Raw genomic sequence first — 18,769 nt, 5'->3', positions numbered from 1 at the left:
GTTAGTAGTTATCACATTTCATTCCTAGCTTTGCTACTACCATATGTTCTATAAAAACAGATCTTTGGCTTTTTCACTAATATAATCACCAGGACTTGCTTAGAGTTTAGTATATGAGGTCTGCCCAGAAAGTATCCAGCCATGTACTACAAAAGAGACATTTATTGAAGAAGATACAAGATACAAGAAACATGTACACAGGACAATGACACCTCCATCCCCTTCAAAGTAGGCCGTGAGTCCTCACACAGTTCTCCTAATCACCATCAGCTGCTCTGTCTTATTTTCCTGAATTCCCTTGACAGTCTGAAATCTTTTCCCTTTCAAAGGTGATTTTAGTTTTGTGAAATGCCAGAAGTTACAGGGCACCAAATCTGGGCTGTAGGGGGCTGAGTCACCTGGGTGATTTGACATTTCCCCAGAAAACTCTGCATGAGACGTGGTGCATGAGCAGGCATGTTGTGTTGATGAAGCTGCCAATCACCAGTTGCCCATTGTTACAGCCTTCTGACTCAATCAGAATAGTCCTCAGAGGACTGTTCAAGCTCAACACAAAATTTCATGCAGAGTTGTTGCTCTACTTGTTCTGTCATTTTGAAGGCAATGGCCACACAGTACACATGCTCACTCAAGGGTATCTACTGCCCTCACTGACTAGTATAGTGAAGTCACCATTGTACAGGCATGCACATTCCAGTCCACTCTCCTTGGCTGCCAGGTTACATCAATGTTGGGGAAACTGTCCTAATTATATTAACAATGGCTGTGCTTTTTCCTGGACAGATCTCATATATTTGCTGCTCAATAAATATTTGCTGCTCAATAAATATTTGATGAATTAACTAATAAGTTAATGAAAAAGTGAATGAGTGAATAAATGAATGTGCGTGGCTGTGTGACTGAGTGAGCCATTTCTACTTAGGTCTTGATTCCTCTACCAAGGACTCTTGAGTTCTGCTGATGATCTTCATCTTCTTTTCCAAGGCCAGTATTTGCCGGAATATCATTTTCTTTTATTGTGACCCTTATTTCTCTACAGAAAATCTGTCTTTCTTTGCTTTGAGTTTGCTCAAAATAATAGTCTTTATCCATTTTATTGCAAGGGAGACTTTGTTTTCCTTCAATAAGCTCTGCAAAGATGCTTACAGCTGCTTATTTATTATCAGACGGACTCCCTTTGTATTTGCATGACCCTGAAGCTTTCTAGTTCTTTAATCTGGGTTCTGTTTGTTCCCTGGTCAGTGGCCTCAATGTTCTGTCCACATTGTTGATGGAAGTGCAATTCTTCTCCTTTTGATGGACAGAGTAACTTACTGATTGGGGTCAGAGCTACAAAGAGATCCCAAATGGGCCAAAATATGCACAGGGTGAAACTTCCTTTATAACATTAAGAGTTATTTCTAGCAATAGCTGGGAGGTTGTTTTCTATTTAACCATTTCATGTCCATTGTATCTGCATAATTTTATATTATTTCCTTTTGAAAGCTATTATAAATAAATATATTTTTATTTTTTAATAAAAAGCTTTTTTCATAGAGCGAGTATTTCTTTAAGATAGTCTGTAAGAGGAGATGCTGGGTTATCAATAGAATATGGATGTTTTAAAAAGGATCTTGATACAAATTCTAATTGCTTGCTAAATGTATACCATCAGAACAAAAGTAGGCCCTTCTTACTGAACTCTTCCCAAGACTACATTATTATGATTTTTAAAACAAATCTTTAGTAATAGGATTGGTGAAAAATTGATAATTTATTGTGTTATTTATTTGGTTATTAACAAGAATCAACATGCTTGCATGTGAGTCAACTAGCAGGATTTTCTTTTTTGAGTAATAATCTCTTTTATGAATATTCTATTAACTAGTTATCAGTCAGGCCCTACTGCTGCTTTTCTTATCAGTTTGTTTGTGTGAGCTCTTTATGTAGGAACTATATTAACTCTGAAATTTTATTAAAGACATTTTCCCATTTTAATATTTACCTCACAGTCTTTTGTGCATAGAATTTTCCATTTTCACAGATTCAGATATGCTGGCCTTTTACTCTGTAATTTCTTTGGTTATTTCTAAGCTTAGGAAATCTTCCCTCTTTTACAAGTTTTATAAATAGATATCCATACTTTCTTTAAATGTTTCTATTAGAATTTTAAGTATTTAACTTTTTAATCAATCCAGAATTTACTTGGGTATGTGGGATAGAGTGAGAAATTAATTTAGTATTCATATATCTAGACATTTTCCCCAGTACCATTTATTGAATAATGCATCCCTGCCCAATGATTTAATATGCTTTTTTATAGCATAATAGATTCTTATATAAAATAGGTCAATTTATGTGTATCAAATACAAAATTTTTTAGACAAATTTTTCTCAAGCATGTGCTACATTTTATTAACTTGCTATAAAAATACCAGCAAGGTGACTGAAGCAAATGTGCCAATATAAAAATGGGGGGGCTTATATAGTAGGAGACAATGTTTATATAAGCTTATTTTGAAGAATGGTTTCATTGTCATTTTGCAAGGTCATAACTATAGCATGCCCCTATCGGTAGTTGCAATGGAAGCATGTGGCATGATGGTCCATTATCCTAGGTGTGTATTAAGCTTTCCTGATACGTTTTAGAATGGTTTTGTAAGTTAATAAAAATACATCATTGATATTTGTTGGGGGCTATATCAAACCTTATTTAGCTTCTGAGACTCCAGATTCTCCCAGGTTCTGTCCTATTTTACTAGGTGCCACCTTTCAGTCTTCTCTGCTGGGTATTCTTTCTCGTCCCAAGCCTGAAATGTAGGTGAGCCCTGGGCATCTCTCTGTGTGCATTCTCTCCGTAGATGACCTCATCTAGTCCATTGGCTTTAGATTCCACCTATCTGTTGATGGCCTTCAGATTCATAGCAACTGCCTATGCAGCATCTCTTCTTGGGGTCTCAAAGTTCACATGTTCAAAAACACAGCTCTTGATTTCAATTCCAAAACTTCTGTTCCTTTCCCAGTGTTCCCTATCTTGGTAATTAACACTATGACCCAAATAGTTGCTTCAAGACAAAAACCTAGGGTCCAATCTTGATTCCTCTATTTCTCTCACCCCTCTTACCTGGCCCATCAGCAAATCTTTTATGTCTCCCTCCAAAATATATCTGGAATCTACTTCTGATGTCCTCCTTCTATCCTAGTACAAGCACATTCGCTCCAACCTGAATTACTGAAAGAGTTTCCTAAAGGCTCTCACTACATCCCCCTGACCTCTGCCCTAGTCTTAGCACTGAGACCATACAATTCTTTTAAAAAATTGATTAGATCACACTCTCAGCTGATCACAATATTCAAGTGACTCCCATTGACTTAGGACAAAACCACAAGTCCTTACCGGTTTATAAGACCCTATATGATCTGTCCCACATTATTTGTCCTCATTGCCTACTAGTCTCCACTTCACTTGCTCTGCTTTAGCAAGACTGGATTGTTTATGGTTCCAGAAAGACATCAAGTTATAGCATAGTTCCACATCTAGGTCTTTGCACTTGCTGTTCCCTCTGCAAGTAGCACGATTCTCCCAGACAGACGCAAGGCTCTGTCCTACAGTTTATACAAATACCTTTCCGATGTTACTTCCTCAGGGGCCTTTCCTGATCACTCTGTTCTAAACAGCATCTCCCTCCTTCCATTATCTCTTAACTCTGTCATATTTGTATTCAATGTACACATCATTGCCTGACATTGTATTTCAGTAAGACTTTATTTGGTATGTCAGCTCCATGAGAATTGAAACACCATGTAAGCAAAGTCTTAGTGTTATTCACAGCCCATATGATTGTCCCCAGTACCTAGGATTTTGCTAGGCATATAATATGTACTCAATAAATACTTATTGAATGTCTTGATTAAACCTTATTATTTTGAAAATATTTAAATATTTCTAACAATGTCTTCCTGCTCAGAAACACAGTATATTTTTCTACTTTCTCAAGCTTTGATATCTTAATAAAATTTTGCTCTTTTCTGTGGCTAGGTGAAAGAAACTGTGCACTAAGGCTACTTCTAAGATGTTTTATATTTTTTGTTATTACTGTGTATGGGCTCTCTGTTCATTTTGTTCTCACAACCATCTAATATCTTTTTATAGAACCATATATAAATATACATGTAAAAGTTTCTAGCTGATTATTTCAATTATATTGGAAAATGTTTTTTTCTGGCTGTTTATTTTATATTCATCCCTTTCCATTTAGTCAATTTTTAAATTATTTCTTTGGAATTACTGTTGTATAATGAATTTAACCAAAAATAAATATTATCTTATCTCTCCATTAATAATAATATACCTTTAACATTGTATAATGTTGCTTTGAACATAACTTTCAGAACAACATTAAATAATGTTCCTTCTTTTGTAGATATTTTTAATGGGTATTTCACTAATATTACTAATAAACATAATGCTGGCTGTTGGTTTTAATCTTATACTTTTTCTTATATTAAGGAAATATTTTTATTTCTACTTTTAAAATAATGTTATTACAGATTGCTGTTGAATCTTATCAAATGTATTTTAAGCATCTATAGAAGCAATTACATTTATATATATATTTTGTATTTGGTGTTCAAGAGTATTAGCTCTTTATTATTTAATGGTTTCTACTTTCCTGACTATGGTGGCTTATTCTTTTATATACTACATGGTATAACTTGGTAATATGTGTTTTGCAAAATTGTGGTCATTTTATGTTTCTCAAAATGTATTTCTGGATATTTTAATCGATTTTTCTTGCTGTTTTTTCTTCCCTTTCCTATTTATCTGCTATTTCACTGTTACTACCCACCCTTATTATATTGGCCAATAGATAAGAGAGAAGAAGGCATTACTTCTGAGTAATAAGACAGAGTCTTATCTCAAAAACAAAAATAGCCCCATCATCTTCTTAATGAGTAACAAAGACAAGGTAGTGAATATCTGTAGAGAAAGGATTCCATAAGGCTGGATTAGTGGAACATCACCTTTCATTACAGATAACAGCCCATCACACTGCTATTCAACATTTGCTAGTGGGAACTACCACTGGTTGAGAGCCTTTTTGTGTGTGTTGGACACCTTCTGTGTGTATTGTGTCATTCAGACTTCACGCTAATGCTAGGAACTGGATATTGATATTCCAATTTTATAAGAGAGGAACCTAAAGCAGGAAATGTTTACGTAATTTGACAGTTCAAACAGTGGTTAGGTGGCAGAGCTGAAACTTAAATATAGGGCTCTCTGACCCAGGCACTCTCTTTCCAGACAGCTACAAGGCTCACTGGGCAGTGCTCTGAAGAAACAACAGCTCAGTAAGGGGGATAAGATATAGCTATAGATAACCATGCTACAAGACAGGATATAGTGACTGCCAAGAAAGAGGGTCAAGCACAATGTATTTCATTATGCTTCAGATTTTTCACCTGAAGTGGTCTGTTTGCCTGCGAGCATCAAGGCCCAATAAGACATGAACATGAGTTTACAACCAAGAAAATAAGGATTAAGAAGATGGCACCATGCCCAGAGTCACAGGTGAGCTAATGCTGAAAGACCTGGTTCTTCAATGGCTTCCAGGGGATGGACTACATAGGGAGAAAATCATTAAACATAGCAACTAAGGGCGTTAGAGTCACTGTCAGTGCTGTGGTTTCTATTGACTGGTTGGCGCTGCGGCAGGGGTTAGTTGATCATTGCTTCTTGTCCTGATGTCAGCCATGGCATTGCTTTATCTGGTTTCAGAAGAATGGGGTCAGTGGCGTAGGTCTGGAATAGAAACACATCTGAGGCCTGCATATGATCTCTAGTTTGACTAAAATGCTTTCTCTGTGTTCAGTAGACCTGAGGCTCTTTTTCTAAGACTACTGGATGCTGACCAGAAGCTCCTTGTCTTGAGGGCTTCATAATTGAGCAAGGGAGAAGGATGGGGGAAGTAATTTGAACTGTCAAATTATTTAACCATTTCCTGCTTTAGGTTCCTCTCTTATAAAATTGGAATATCAATATCCAGTTCCTAGCATTAGCGTGAAGTCTGAATGACACAATACACACAGAAGGTGTCCAACACACACAAAAAGGCTCTCAACCAGTGGTAGTTCCCACTAGCAAATGTTGAATAGCAGTGTGATGGGCTGTTATCTGTAATGAAAGGTGATGTTCCACTAATCCAGCCTTATGGAATCCTTTCTCTACAGATATTCACTACCTTGTCTTTGTTACTCATTAAGAAGATGATGGGGCTATTTTTGTTTTTGAGATAAGACTCTGTCTTATTACTCAGAAGTAATGCCTTCTTCTCTCTTATCTATTGGCCAATATAATAAGGGTGGGTAGTAACAGTGAAATAGCAGATAAACAGGAAAGGGAGGGGGTGGTGGTGAGTCAGGGTGTTAGGTGAGGCCAGTTTGGGTTAAAGGGGAAAAATCAAAATAAAAGAGCAAATTAAAGAAAATAAGTTTCTTGCACAATTACAGATTTACTTGGAAAGCTCTGGAGAGCTTTTAGGAAGGAGGTAGCATGGAATGGGAAGGAGGGTGTTTTAGGCTGAGGGAGTAGCATCATTGGGAAAGCCTAGGATGTATTTATAACAGAAAGAGCAAATACTCTTGGAGGACAGATTGTGTTCATGCTGCTGTGTAATCAAAGATGAGGCAGGAAGCTTAGATTGTGGAATCTAAAAGATAGACGAAGGGGTTTATTTTGAAAGACTAGGCAGTGGGAACCACTGTAGTTATTTAAACAAGGAGCTAGTGTCACAGGTTCGATTCCCAGTCAGGGTACATGCCTGGGTTGCAGGCCATGACCCCCAGCAACCGCACATTGATGTTTCTCTCTCTCTCTTTCTCCCTCCCTTCCCTCTCTAAAAATAAATAAATAAAATCTTTAAAAACAATAAACAAGGAGCTAACAAAGTCAGATTAGTATGGATCAAAGTAGATGAAGATGGAAGAATAAGACCTCTGTAAGTGTCTATAACTAATATAGACAAGACATAAAGGGAGCCTGATTTGAAGAGTGGCAGTAGGAATAGAAAGCGGGGGCCTGCTTCAGGATCAGATACAGGGACAGATTTGTGAAGATTGTGCAGGTAAGATGCTATCAGCACAGGGAGTGACAGAATCAAAGATGCCTTCAGGACACTGGGAGCCTGAGACACTGGAAGAAGGGCTGTGCCACTGACAGAATGGTATTAAAGGCAAGGCTGGCTGCTGAGACACCCAGACAGAAAGTGGTTGTTTCTAGAGTTCGATTTGTAGTCATCTGTCTAAAAACGATAACTGACCTTATGGGAAGTCACTAATGTCTTTTGATAAAATGGAACAGAGATTCTCAATCCTAGTTAACATCAGTATCACCTAAGGATTGTAAAACACACACATATCCCAAAACTGACACAGCCGAGAAAGCTCCTTCCCCACAACTATTGACTCAAAATCCCAGAGCTGGAGCACAAACCCAGGTGATTTTGCTGGAAGGTCAGAGCTGAGGTCCACTGGGTAGTGGGGAGAAGTTTGCTGGGAGAAGGGAAGAGAGAGACAACTCTCTTTCCTAACTTGGAAGAGGCAGACCATCTGGGCCTCTCTTCGTTTCCTCTTTCACACTCTTCAGGCATGTCTTTATTTTGCAGATTCCATCAATATCTAGTTGCTCCAGCAGGAATTCATCCCTCTTATCTTGGGATCAGAGGGTGTGAGAGCTGAAAGCAAACAGTTGTTTTATTCAGTCAAGGGGTTTGCAGACTTTCTATAGCATGAGATACCTTTGAGAAAATAAAATCGTATATGAAACCCCACTGTGTAAACATGTGAAAGTAGACAATTTAGAGAGAACCACAGCCTGGAACCCAGTTACATTCTCACTTGCTCCCAAGCAGGGACTTTGGAGAGTTCTCCCACATCACCATCTCTGTCTCACATGTTCAGTCTAACCTCTTCCCTTTGACATAAAGGAACAAAATTTTTGGGTAGTGCAGTAACTGACCTGAGGTGACAAATTAGATGGGGTAGGTCTTCTATGTCCTTATACAGTTTTCCTTCCCTCACAAGGTGTTTCCTCCTCCTCTACCAGTCTAACATCTCCCTAAAGTCTGCTTCCCATTCTGACTGAGAAAGGTGCATCAGGAATCAAATTACCCAAGGTAGGTTCGGTACAAGGTTAAGTGAGGGAAGAGGCTGCTTCTCTAGACTGGCCTGAATTCTGTGGCTTATCTACAGGGATCTCATTTATCTGTGCTGCTCCAGTTTCAGCTCCCTTGGTAATTCTGAGTGGCCTGCAAAATCATTATCTGGCCAACTCTGGGAGATAAAAACCTTGTTAGTTTTAAAGGGAAAGTTTCAGTGATTGAAATTTTATCAGCAGGATGGGTATGGAAAAACTTTTTTTGTTATACATACGTGAGGGGACCGTAAAAAGTAATGGGACCTAAGGAAGTAAATTGAAAATGAGAATTATGAAGTGTCTTTTGCATAGTTTATGTGACAAAGGAGGGTAATTTGAGGCATATTTGGTATTTAACATATTTTGGCACCTAATATGCTTCCAAATTATTCCAAAACTGTCTTCTGGCTGTGACTCAAGTGCTTGGGAACGTTCGTCACAATAGAAGGAGCCACAGTTTCTAAAGAGGCTAAAATACATTCCCGAGTTAACGTTGAATTCCTTTGTTTTAAAAAACTTATTCAGCCCTGGCTGGTGTGTCTCAGTGGATTGAGTGCCGGCCTGCAAACCAAAGGGTCGCCAATTCGATTCCCAGTCAGGCTGGGGAATGCCTGGGTTGCAGGCTGGGTCTCCAGTGGGGGGGTGCATGAGAGGCACCACACATTGATGTTTCTCTCCCTTTCTTTCTTTCTCCCTTCCCCTCACTCTAAAAATAAGTAAATAAAATCTTTTAAAAAATAAAGAAATAAAATTTATTCAGAAACTTGAGGGATTCTTCCTGTGTGGTCTAAAAAAAGTCACCCCAAGATGCCCAGCTGTGCTATGCAAATATTTGGAGCTATAGGCAACTTTAGCCTCAGACTCAAGAGGAACTTCAGCCTAGAAGAAATTTGAGTTAGAAGCCTTGCCCATAAGAGATTATCAGAGGTAATTTCTTTTTACCTATCTATAGAGCAAGGCAAACTTCTATTTACTGAACACCTGCTCTTCTCATTGTCCTGCAATGAAATTTGGAGCCCCCAAGGCAACTTATCTCACCCTCAGCTCAGAATATCTCTTATACTCATGTTCTCTTTCGATCTCTGAACCTCTTCTGCATGTGGGGTCTTTTGACTCATGTATGCAGAGTTCCCATACATATGTATGTATTAAATTTGCTTATTTTCTCTGTCTCATATCTATTTGACTATTAGACCAGCCAGAAGCTTGGGGGTAGGGAAAAATTTGTTCTTCCCCTACCTTCCCAAACATTGCATCTAGGTGATTTAACTCATTAGCATGTTCTTCTCATTCATGCTATTTGTTTGTATGATGTGCCTTTGCTGAGTTGAGTTGCTAATATCTAGTTGTATAATCATGGTTTTAGATGGGATCATAAAAAGTCAGGCTGTTTCTCTGTCACTACACAGGAACTTAATCACAGAAGACTGAATTCATCTTTTTCAGAAGACTTAGAGCACAGTTTTCCTTTTCTTTGGTTCACAGTCCAGCACTCAATCCACTGAACCACACTAGCCAGGGCAAGTTACAATTTTCCTTTTCTTAATGCTCTGTGATCCTGAAGGGTACTATTTAACTCAAAACCTCATATTCAACTCTCAAAAAGAGAGTGGCTGTTATTTCTAAGTTATCGTCCAGCACTCTGCAGGAATATGCATTTCTTTCATTTCTGGTACCACTGCAAATTTTCTTCATCAATATTGTATGGAAGGGCCTGGTCTTTGTGTCCATAAAGGAAAACCACACTCTAACTGCATCCATCTCTAATTTATGTTAAGTCAACAGCAAAACTGCCAGGATAGAAACTTTTCCCTAGCTGTGGCAACCTCATGTAGATGATTGAAACTCACAGGCCCCCTCCTTTGTACGGTAGCTCATCAGGTTGGTGCTTATCTGACCAACTGCATGTGTCTCAGAGCCCAACTCACACTCATGCACAGAGTAACACTAAAAACAAAAATTGGAGGTTCAATAAATGAATAATTCAGCTAATGTACTGAGTCTTTAATATCTGAAAATGCATGCTGTTTACATCCCACCCCCCTCAATTTCCCTTCTTTTTCCTATGATTTATATCAACAGCCAAAGTACCTGTAGGTTGAACTTCCTATGTAGTAATTTCTAGACTCCAGCCTTTGCTCTGCCTTCTCCCTCTGGCTGCTGGTTTGACCACTCCACATCCCCTCCATCTTCTAGGACCTCAGGGACATAGTTGGTCTCTTAGGCCTGGGTATTGAGAAGCTCCCCCTGGCCGTGCATAACGTCCTGGTGGCTGTGGCCAAAGGTATATGATCAAGATAATAACAAGATGCCTTGGATTTACAAAGACATCCTAGTGTACAAAACACACTCACCCTTATTATCCCAGTAGAAGGTAAGGCTTGAGTACATGCAGGGCAACTCCCCTCACTGAGAGACTCCAGAACATTTTGAAGAGTGCTTGAACTCAGTATTTCCCAAAATTCTTTGGTAAAAAGCATTACCTAGGCAGTTTTAAAAATTCAGATTCCTGAATCCTGTGGGGAAGGGGAAAAAGTTCCCTTTCCTTCCTGTGGTTCTTTTGGCTGTCTGAATAATCAAATCAACAGGAGGCAGATTGACAAGAGAAAATCAAACTTCACAACTTGTGCATTGGAACCCCACATATGCGAGAGAGTCAGGGACCCTGTGCACAGAGGAGAGGTTCAGAGATAGAAAGGGGGCCTGAGGTACTTAAGATGCCCTGAGCCAGGGATGAGGTAACATGCCTTGGGGGCTCCAAAGTGCATCACTGAAGAGCAGAAGTTCCGTATTAGTAGTTTTCTCTGCCCTATAGATAGGCAAAAGAAGCTTTTTCTGGTAATCTCTCGTGGGAAAGGCCTCAGGTCAAATTCTTCTAGGTAGTTTAAAGGGAGGGGCAGAAATTTCTCCTCAGCGTTAAGCTAAAATTGCCTTTAGTTCAAGTACTCTACTTATTACTAAAGCACATCATAGGTACTTTGTTCTGGACCCTCAGAACCCAAATAGACCTACTGAATACATATACCTAGGGAAAGGGCCTGGGAATCTGTGATGATATCAATAGCCCTTGATGATTCTTATTACCAGACAAGGCTAGAAAACCTGGTGGTAGAAAGACTCCTATTTTTCTCGTAGGCTCCATGCCAGCTGTCCTGGGAGGACCCAATGACCAGAGTGCCAGAGGTATATCAATAGCAGGGTACAAGGGGATGCTGGGTGCTAGAGATCCCATCCAGGCTACATTCTTGCTCCTAAACAGGTGCTTCAGATGGGGGTGAGTCCTGAAGGACTGAGGCATTAAAAGGGAGGGACGGGTAGTATGTCCCTCCCTTAGTATGATAGCAGCTGGAGCCCTCTTAATGGTCTTGGCTCAGACCTGATGTTACATCTGATACAGATTTGCAGTTTGCGTGCATTCTTCCTCCTGGGGCAGCTGCTTGGCCCATCAGGGTAACAACACACAAGATTGTTCCTCTACTTCTTAGAGAATCTTTGCTGCCCCAGGCAGGGCCTTAGAGAGGAAGGTGGTGATGGACAAGCAGGAGCAGGGAGACAGATAGAAGCTGAAGTTATAGAAGCTGCAATTTGGAAAACTGCATGTTTCTGGTGTCATATAAAACAGCAAGGTGCTAGGGAGCAACACACATTACTTTGGTCAATCCCAATTCATCATACTGAGGGATAATAGTATGAGGGATAAAACAGTTCCTGTTTTATACCTCAGATTTTAGTTCCCCATAGTGATATTGTGTTAGGCAGTTAGACAGACATAGCAGAACAAGGACAATGGGCCAGGCACAGAAGGTCACCAGGGCTTTAAGCCCTGGGTGCCTAGCAACAAGCAAAACTGGGAAAACAAGGACATTGATCCCAGGGTAACATTTTCTCCCCTACATTTCACTGGTCATGTGGTTTAACCCCCTGAACTTTAATATTACTGGTTGTGCGATTCAGATCCTCCCCTGACTTTTCCTCCCCTGGCATGTTGCTAGTCATGCAGGGTAAACCCCCTTGGTATAGGAACAAGGGGTCTAGGGAAGAGCCTCATACAAGCCCATGCACGGCCTCTCCCTTAAGTATTAAGTCCTAGAGATAAATAACATCTGGGCTTCAGTTGTGTTTCAGCTCCAGGCCCAGAAAAGCAGCAAAACCAGACAAGCAATGTTATGGCTGACCTGAGGACCAGCTGCATCGACTAATGACTCCCTGCTCTGGCACCGACCAATTAGTAGAGCCCAGGACTCTGAAAAGCCCACCTGGAGAGCTGATGAATATTTTATTGGGATCCTTCCCTGAGACCTCCAGACAGACGTCCTCAAGAGGGAGGACCCAGTGTGCTTTCTCTGCGTAGTACACCCACCCGCATCTTTCCCCACCTCCTTCCCCAGGCGCACTTTCGCATTTTCCTTGCCTCTCTCTCTTAAGTTCCAAGGACCTTTCTTTTGCCTGTGTAACTTGTTTCAGAGCCCATTTTCAGGTCACTTTTGCCTCTGTGACTTTTTAAACAAACTTTCACTTTTAGTTTGAATCTTGACTTGGAATTCTTTCTTAGCCAGAACTCAAGAACCAAGGCTGCTGAACAAAGGTCCAGTCTGACTTCACCAGTCTAACACCTGGTGTTGTTTCGTCACCAACAATATTAGGTACTATAAAGCAAACCTGAACATAAAATTTTAGATTTTCAATGAACTTATGTCTTTTTAAAAGAGGATAAACGATCATCGAACTGAAATAAAACAAAAATAACTTCTAGTTATAAATTATTACTGTATATTTATGCTTAATAATTTAATTATGTCACTCTAGAATTGATGAATTTGAAGAAACATGGAAAATTACATTGGCTATGACTGTGAATCTAGTGATGTGGAGATGCTGATTTATGTATGTTAATTTGATTCAGATGCAAGTCAAAACATGCATAGTTTTAATCAGCAGATGGTTTAATATGCTTTCTACACTTGTAAAATATGAAAAGTTCTGCAAGCTATTTTTTGCCTTGTCATTTACTCTGTCAACAGTGTTTATTGTGAACCCAGTGAATGTGCTGATGCGGGTACATGGCAGTGTTACAAATACAGTAGAAAATACATCCATTCTTTTGTAGGAGAAGGTAGGATTGACAAACCTGAACACAGATTTTCCTGACTTTATGTTTTAAGGGGTGTTTTTCTTAGATTGTATGGCTTATTTGAACTTTTAAGACTCAAGTAGGCCCTGGCCAGTGTGGCTCAGTTGGTTGAGCATTGTCCCACAAAGCAAAAGGTCACCAGTTCCATCCTTGGTCAGGGCACATGCCTGGGTTGAAGGTTTCAATGAGAAGCAACAAAACGATGTTTCTCTCTTACATGGATGTTTCTCTCCTCTTTCACCCTCCCTTTCCCTATCTCTAAAATAAGTAAAATCTTTAAAAAATAAGATTCTAGTAGATTTCCTGTATATTTGGATTTCAGGGTTGCTTTATAACAATTTTTGTTTGACCCGCCATAAGTGAATGTTAAATTCACTTATGCTAGAAGGGACCCCAGCTCCCAACACTGCATTCCAGAGAGGTTTCCGCCCTCAACAGGCTTTGTTGGGTTGTTCCTGGTCAGTTAGGGAACAATTAAATTTACTAGGATGTTCCTAGTTTAAAGGAATTCTTGGATAAACCCCTCTGCAAATGCAACCACCGCTTTGTTTTTGCAATTCTATTAGATTTCCTAAAATGAGGACACACACAATTCATATGCATAGAATGCATATATTGGACATCTAATTTTAATGATCTTTAGACTTGTGAGAGCAATATTTCAATATCTTGAACTATTTCCCAGTTTTTGTTATTTGTTGTAAGTGTAGACTTTTTATTGTGAAAAATAGACATAACAAAAAATTTACAATTTTTACCATTTTTAAGTGTTTAGATCAGTGGCAGTAAGTATTCTCAACATTGTGCAAAAGTCACCACTATCCATTTCCAGAACCTTTTCAACATCCAAACAGAAAATGTTTACCTATAAAACAAAAACTCTCAGTTCCCCTGTTCCTCAGTCCCTGGTAACTTCTATCCTACTTTCTGTCTTCTGTGAACTGGCCTTTCTTGGTACTTCATGTAAGTGGAATCATATAGTATTTGTCCTTTTGTGTCTGGCTTATTTCACTTCATGTTATGTTTTCAAGTTTCACCCATATTGTAATGTGTATCAGGATTACCTGCTTTTTAAAGGGTGAGTAATATTCCATCATATACATATTTGCTGCATTTTGTTTAACCATTCATTTGTTGATGGAAACTTGAGTTGTTTCTACCTTTTAGTTATTGTGCTGCTAAGAACACTGGTATAAAATTATCTGTTTAGGTCTCTGTTTTCAATTCTTTGGGGTACGCATTTGAGGGCAGAATTGCTGAATCATATAGTAATTCTGATGAATGTTTTGAGGAATTGCCAACTGTTTTCCACAGCAGTTGTACCATGTGGTTAAGTATAAACTTTAACACTTACGCTTTCAGGGTCTTGACCTCGTTGAAATAAATGATTCAGATATAAGACATTGAGTCTCAATTAACATAACTAGTTTTTGTTCCTAGTAATTGCACTTTGTTACTACTACAAAAAAAGGAAAAGAAAAACAGAATTGGAAGAGGTGTTTATTTCAGATTCCATTCTGATCACTTTTTATATACACATTGAGCTTTATTGGAATTATAGCACTTAATCCATTCTGAGTTGTATTACCTCTATTTGTTCCAGTTGCATTCTTAGGGCAGGAGCTGTGTTCAATAAATATTTGCTTTTTAAAATATTTTATTTATTTATTTATTTTAGAAAGAGGGGAAGGGAAGGAGAAAGAGAGAGAGAGAGAGAAACATCAATATGTGGTTGCCTCTCATGTGCCCCCTACTGGGGACCTGGTCCTCAACCCAGGCATGTGCCCTGACTGGAAATCAAACTGGCAACCCTTTGGTTCACAGCCCACGCTCAATCCACTGCACTACACCAGCCAGGGTCAATAAATATTTGTCGTTGTATCAATTGATTCTGCAAATAAAGCCTAAAAAGATAACTGATGAATATGCTAAGATCTAGTCCCTGTTTCTAGAAATAAATTAAATGTTCCAGCAATTATAGTTCCATTGGAAAGGAATATATCACAGAAGCAAAAATTTTTTTTCAATGCTCACCTGAGGATGTTTTTACTGATTTGAGAGAGAGACAAAGAGTGAGAGAGAGAGAGAGAGAGAGAGAGAGAGAGAAATATCGATTGGTTGCCTCCTATATGTGTCCTAACCGGGAATCGAACCCACAGCCTTGGTATGTGCCCTGACTGAAGATTGAACCTGCAACATTTTGGATTATGAGACGACACTCTAACCAACTGAGCCACCCAGCCAGGGCAGCAAAGTTTAAGAAGCTTTTTAAAAGAAACCATATGGTAAAAGAGGGAGTTACTGGATATGATTAACATGCCTCATGTTAATTGGGAACAGATTTCATAAGGAGTTGAATTGTGCTTAACTGGAAAATAATTTGATTTGGTGATAGATGGAAGGGTGAAGTTTATGGGGTGGGAATGGCACTTTGAGATTGTTTGGAGTTGGGAGCGAATGTGAGGGAATATGCAAGCAGGCTTGCCTAGAAGAACAGAAACAAAGATGAGGTGGCACAGGACAACATTCCAAGTCTAGACACATGGGGCGGTGAGGTGAGTGTCCTGACAGGTAGCCCCACTCTGGAAGTTGGGATGGACCTGCTTCTGTTCTGATGGAGGTTTTCTCTGTGCTGTTTTGGGGCATTGGCAAGTGGAAGATACACTAGCTTTAAATTTTTTTTCCTCTGAAGAATGAGACCAATGGTGTAAAAATATTTATTAATTAATAAAACATTAAAATATTGACAACTGTTTCTTTGGAAGTATCATGGGCAATTCTTTAAAAATGTTTTCTAAATATTATATAATAAGGGTATCTTACTTTTTAAGTCAGAAAAAAGTTAATATTTATTCTTCCCTGTAAATATAGTTTTTAAAGTTCACATAGTACTAATTAGGAGTTTTTTGGTGTAAGCCATGGAAACAGGCATTGTGTAATTTAATCGGAAAGTGGATTCAGTGGAAAGAAAACAGCTAGCTTATGGGACTAAAGGGAGGGTAGGAGAACCAGGAGGATCTCACAGTTTAAAAGGGCAGCCTCACGTTTGTCTAGGGGCTGCAGTCAATGATCTTCATGTAGTTTTTGACTTGTACTACCTCTTCTCAGCAACGCCAAGGGAGCTTTCTGATTGGCCAAACTGCTGTCATGCACTTGGCCCTGGTAAGGTGAGGGTAGGGCTGGCACCCCAGTACACAGGCCTAGCTAATTCCAAAGTTGGAGGATAATGAGGTGCTATTTCAAAAAAAAAAAGGAGCAGAATAAAAGAAACACCAGTACCTGATCTGCCATATTTTATAGAAGATAAAATTCATTTTATTGCATTGATTTTAAAAACTGAAACAGCAGTATTCTACATATGCTTGTTTAATCATATTTTCAGACAGATTCACTTTCTTTGTATGTTCTTCCTGGGACCCTGCAAACTGATCTTCTTAAATAAGTGTGTGTGGGCATGGGGCAGGAGGGGCACGAATGTGGTGTTGGTCCTTGGGGGAGCGATATTTTTAGAGAATATAACATTTTAATTTGCTCACTTTTCAACTAAGGAACAGTAGTCACAAGCTTTAATTTATACATATAACAAAAATATACTACTACATTATGGCCAATTAAATATATTGATTTTTGAGAGAGGGGAAGGGTAAGGGAGAAACATTGATGTGAGAGACAAACATTTGTTGGTTACCTCCCACACTTGTCTCAACTAGGGACTGAACCTGCAACCTGGGCATATGCCCTGACTGGGAATCAAACCCTCAATCATTCAGTCCACGGGACACTGAGAATCAAACCTGCAACCTTTTGGTTTATGGGATAATGTTCCAACCAACTGAGCCACACCAGCAAGGGCTATATTATGGCCAATTTTAAAAATGACAATGAATTTGAGGTAGATGATCTATTATTTTAATCAAGGTTCTTTGATTTGCTCACTTCAAAATAGCTAAAGCTAACATGGGATGTGATGGAAGAAATCTATCTAAAAAATCTCATAAATCTCAAGTACCAGCACCTCTTGGAGCAATCCACAAGCAGACAGAATGCCTTTGGCGGGGCCGGAAGCCTTTCAGAGCACAAAATGCACAACTGTTTGTGGCCCACGCTGTCACACACTCTGCTGCTGTTTTTCTCAGTGTTTATGCTTCCTTCCTCTTTCTGCAGAGACAGTGAGTGTCTTGGCCTCCTCCTGGAAACACAGGCCCCCGGCTTTCCTAAAAACGGTGCCTCCATTTCAGCCACATGCAGGGATTGTGTTGTTACTGAGTGCCAACTGCAGTGAGACAGACTTCCCGGCTGGCCCCACCTGGATCTACTACCCAGGCCTGTCAACCATGAAATAGAAATGGGGCTGGAGGTGGGGAAGCACACTGTGGTTGAGAAGAAGTCTGAGAGAAAAGAGTGGGTGTCTCTGGCCAGACAATGCTAAAGGTTTCCCCTGTATTGTTCAAGAGAGACAGGAGCAGTTGGGATAGAGTAGAGAGGGGAGGGAAAAGTAGAAAAAGAAGGCTGAGAGAAACACAGAAACACTGGTGGTTTTTCAAGATGAGAAAATCAAAGGGTAGGGAAAGAACATCAGAAGGAGAGTGTTTAAGCCAGGATACTGTCAGCAGCACGAAACTGAAAACCTTTCTCACAGTGCCTTAACTGAGTAAATTGTCTCATACGACAGGAAGTCTTGAGGTGGGCTTGTTGGCCTGCAACTGTGTCAAGAAGGCCTAGGTTTGTTTCATTTCTCACTCTTCCATCCTGGTATGTAGAGGATTCAGGTGTCACATCCAAACACAATCCAATCCAAGGCCAAAACGAAACCATCTCTTAGATGTGAGGAAGTCCCCTGCAGCTTCTCCTCATGTCTCACTGGCCAGCACTGTGTCACATGCCCATTTCTGAACCAGACTTTCAGGCTGGTTTTCCCAAAGCATAGAGCTGTTAAAAGAGTGGTGGGCACTGGACCTGTACCAGGGTTCTGAGAGGAAGGAGGTAATGGAGTTGCATAGGCAACCTGTAGAGCTTGCTCCAGAGAAGGAAGGGAAAAATGGAGGACTGGAGAAGCAAGAGAGACGGTGAAAGAGAGAGGCGGGAGGGAGGGAGATGGGCAGGAAGAGTGAAACAGACAAGCTCATTAAATTTCGTGTCTTTGGTTAAAATGCTGTTGTCATATCTTGCTGTTCAGCTAACAACTATTAGAACATGCTTTACCTGTTCTTACTGCCAGATGCAAGGCTAATTAGCTTTTCAGTAATTAAACTTACTAACTATTTTTTCAATCTGAGAATTATAAAGGAGATAGCCATAACAGTTTCTAGGGAGAAAAGTACTCACATTTCTTGTCTTCTTAAAACAGACCAGAATTTATTGAGCCATGAAGGCGTTGTGATAAATAAATACAAGGACTATTTTGTTTCTTATTTGTCTTTGTTTATAATTTTATCTTCACGATTATAAAAGCAAGATAACCACAT

Source organism: Phyllostomus hastatus, unplaced genomic scaffold (genome assembly GCF_019186645.2).
Source record: "Phyllostomus hastatus isolate PE091 unplaced genomic scaffold, TTU_PhHast_1.1 phas_scaffold_39, whole genome shotgun sequence".
NCBI lineage: Eukaryota > Metazoa > Chordata > Mammalia > Chiroptera > Phyllostomidae > Phyllostomus > Phyllostomus hastatus.
Note: the sequence above shows the minus strand (reverse complement) of the source record.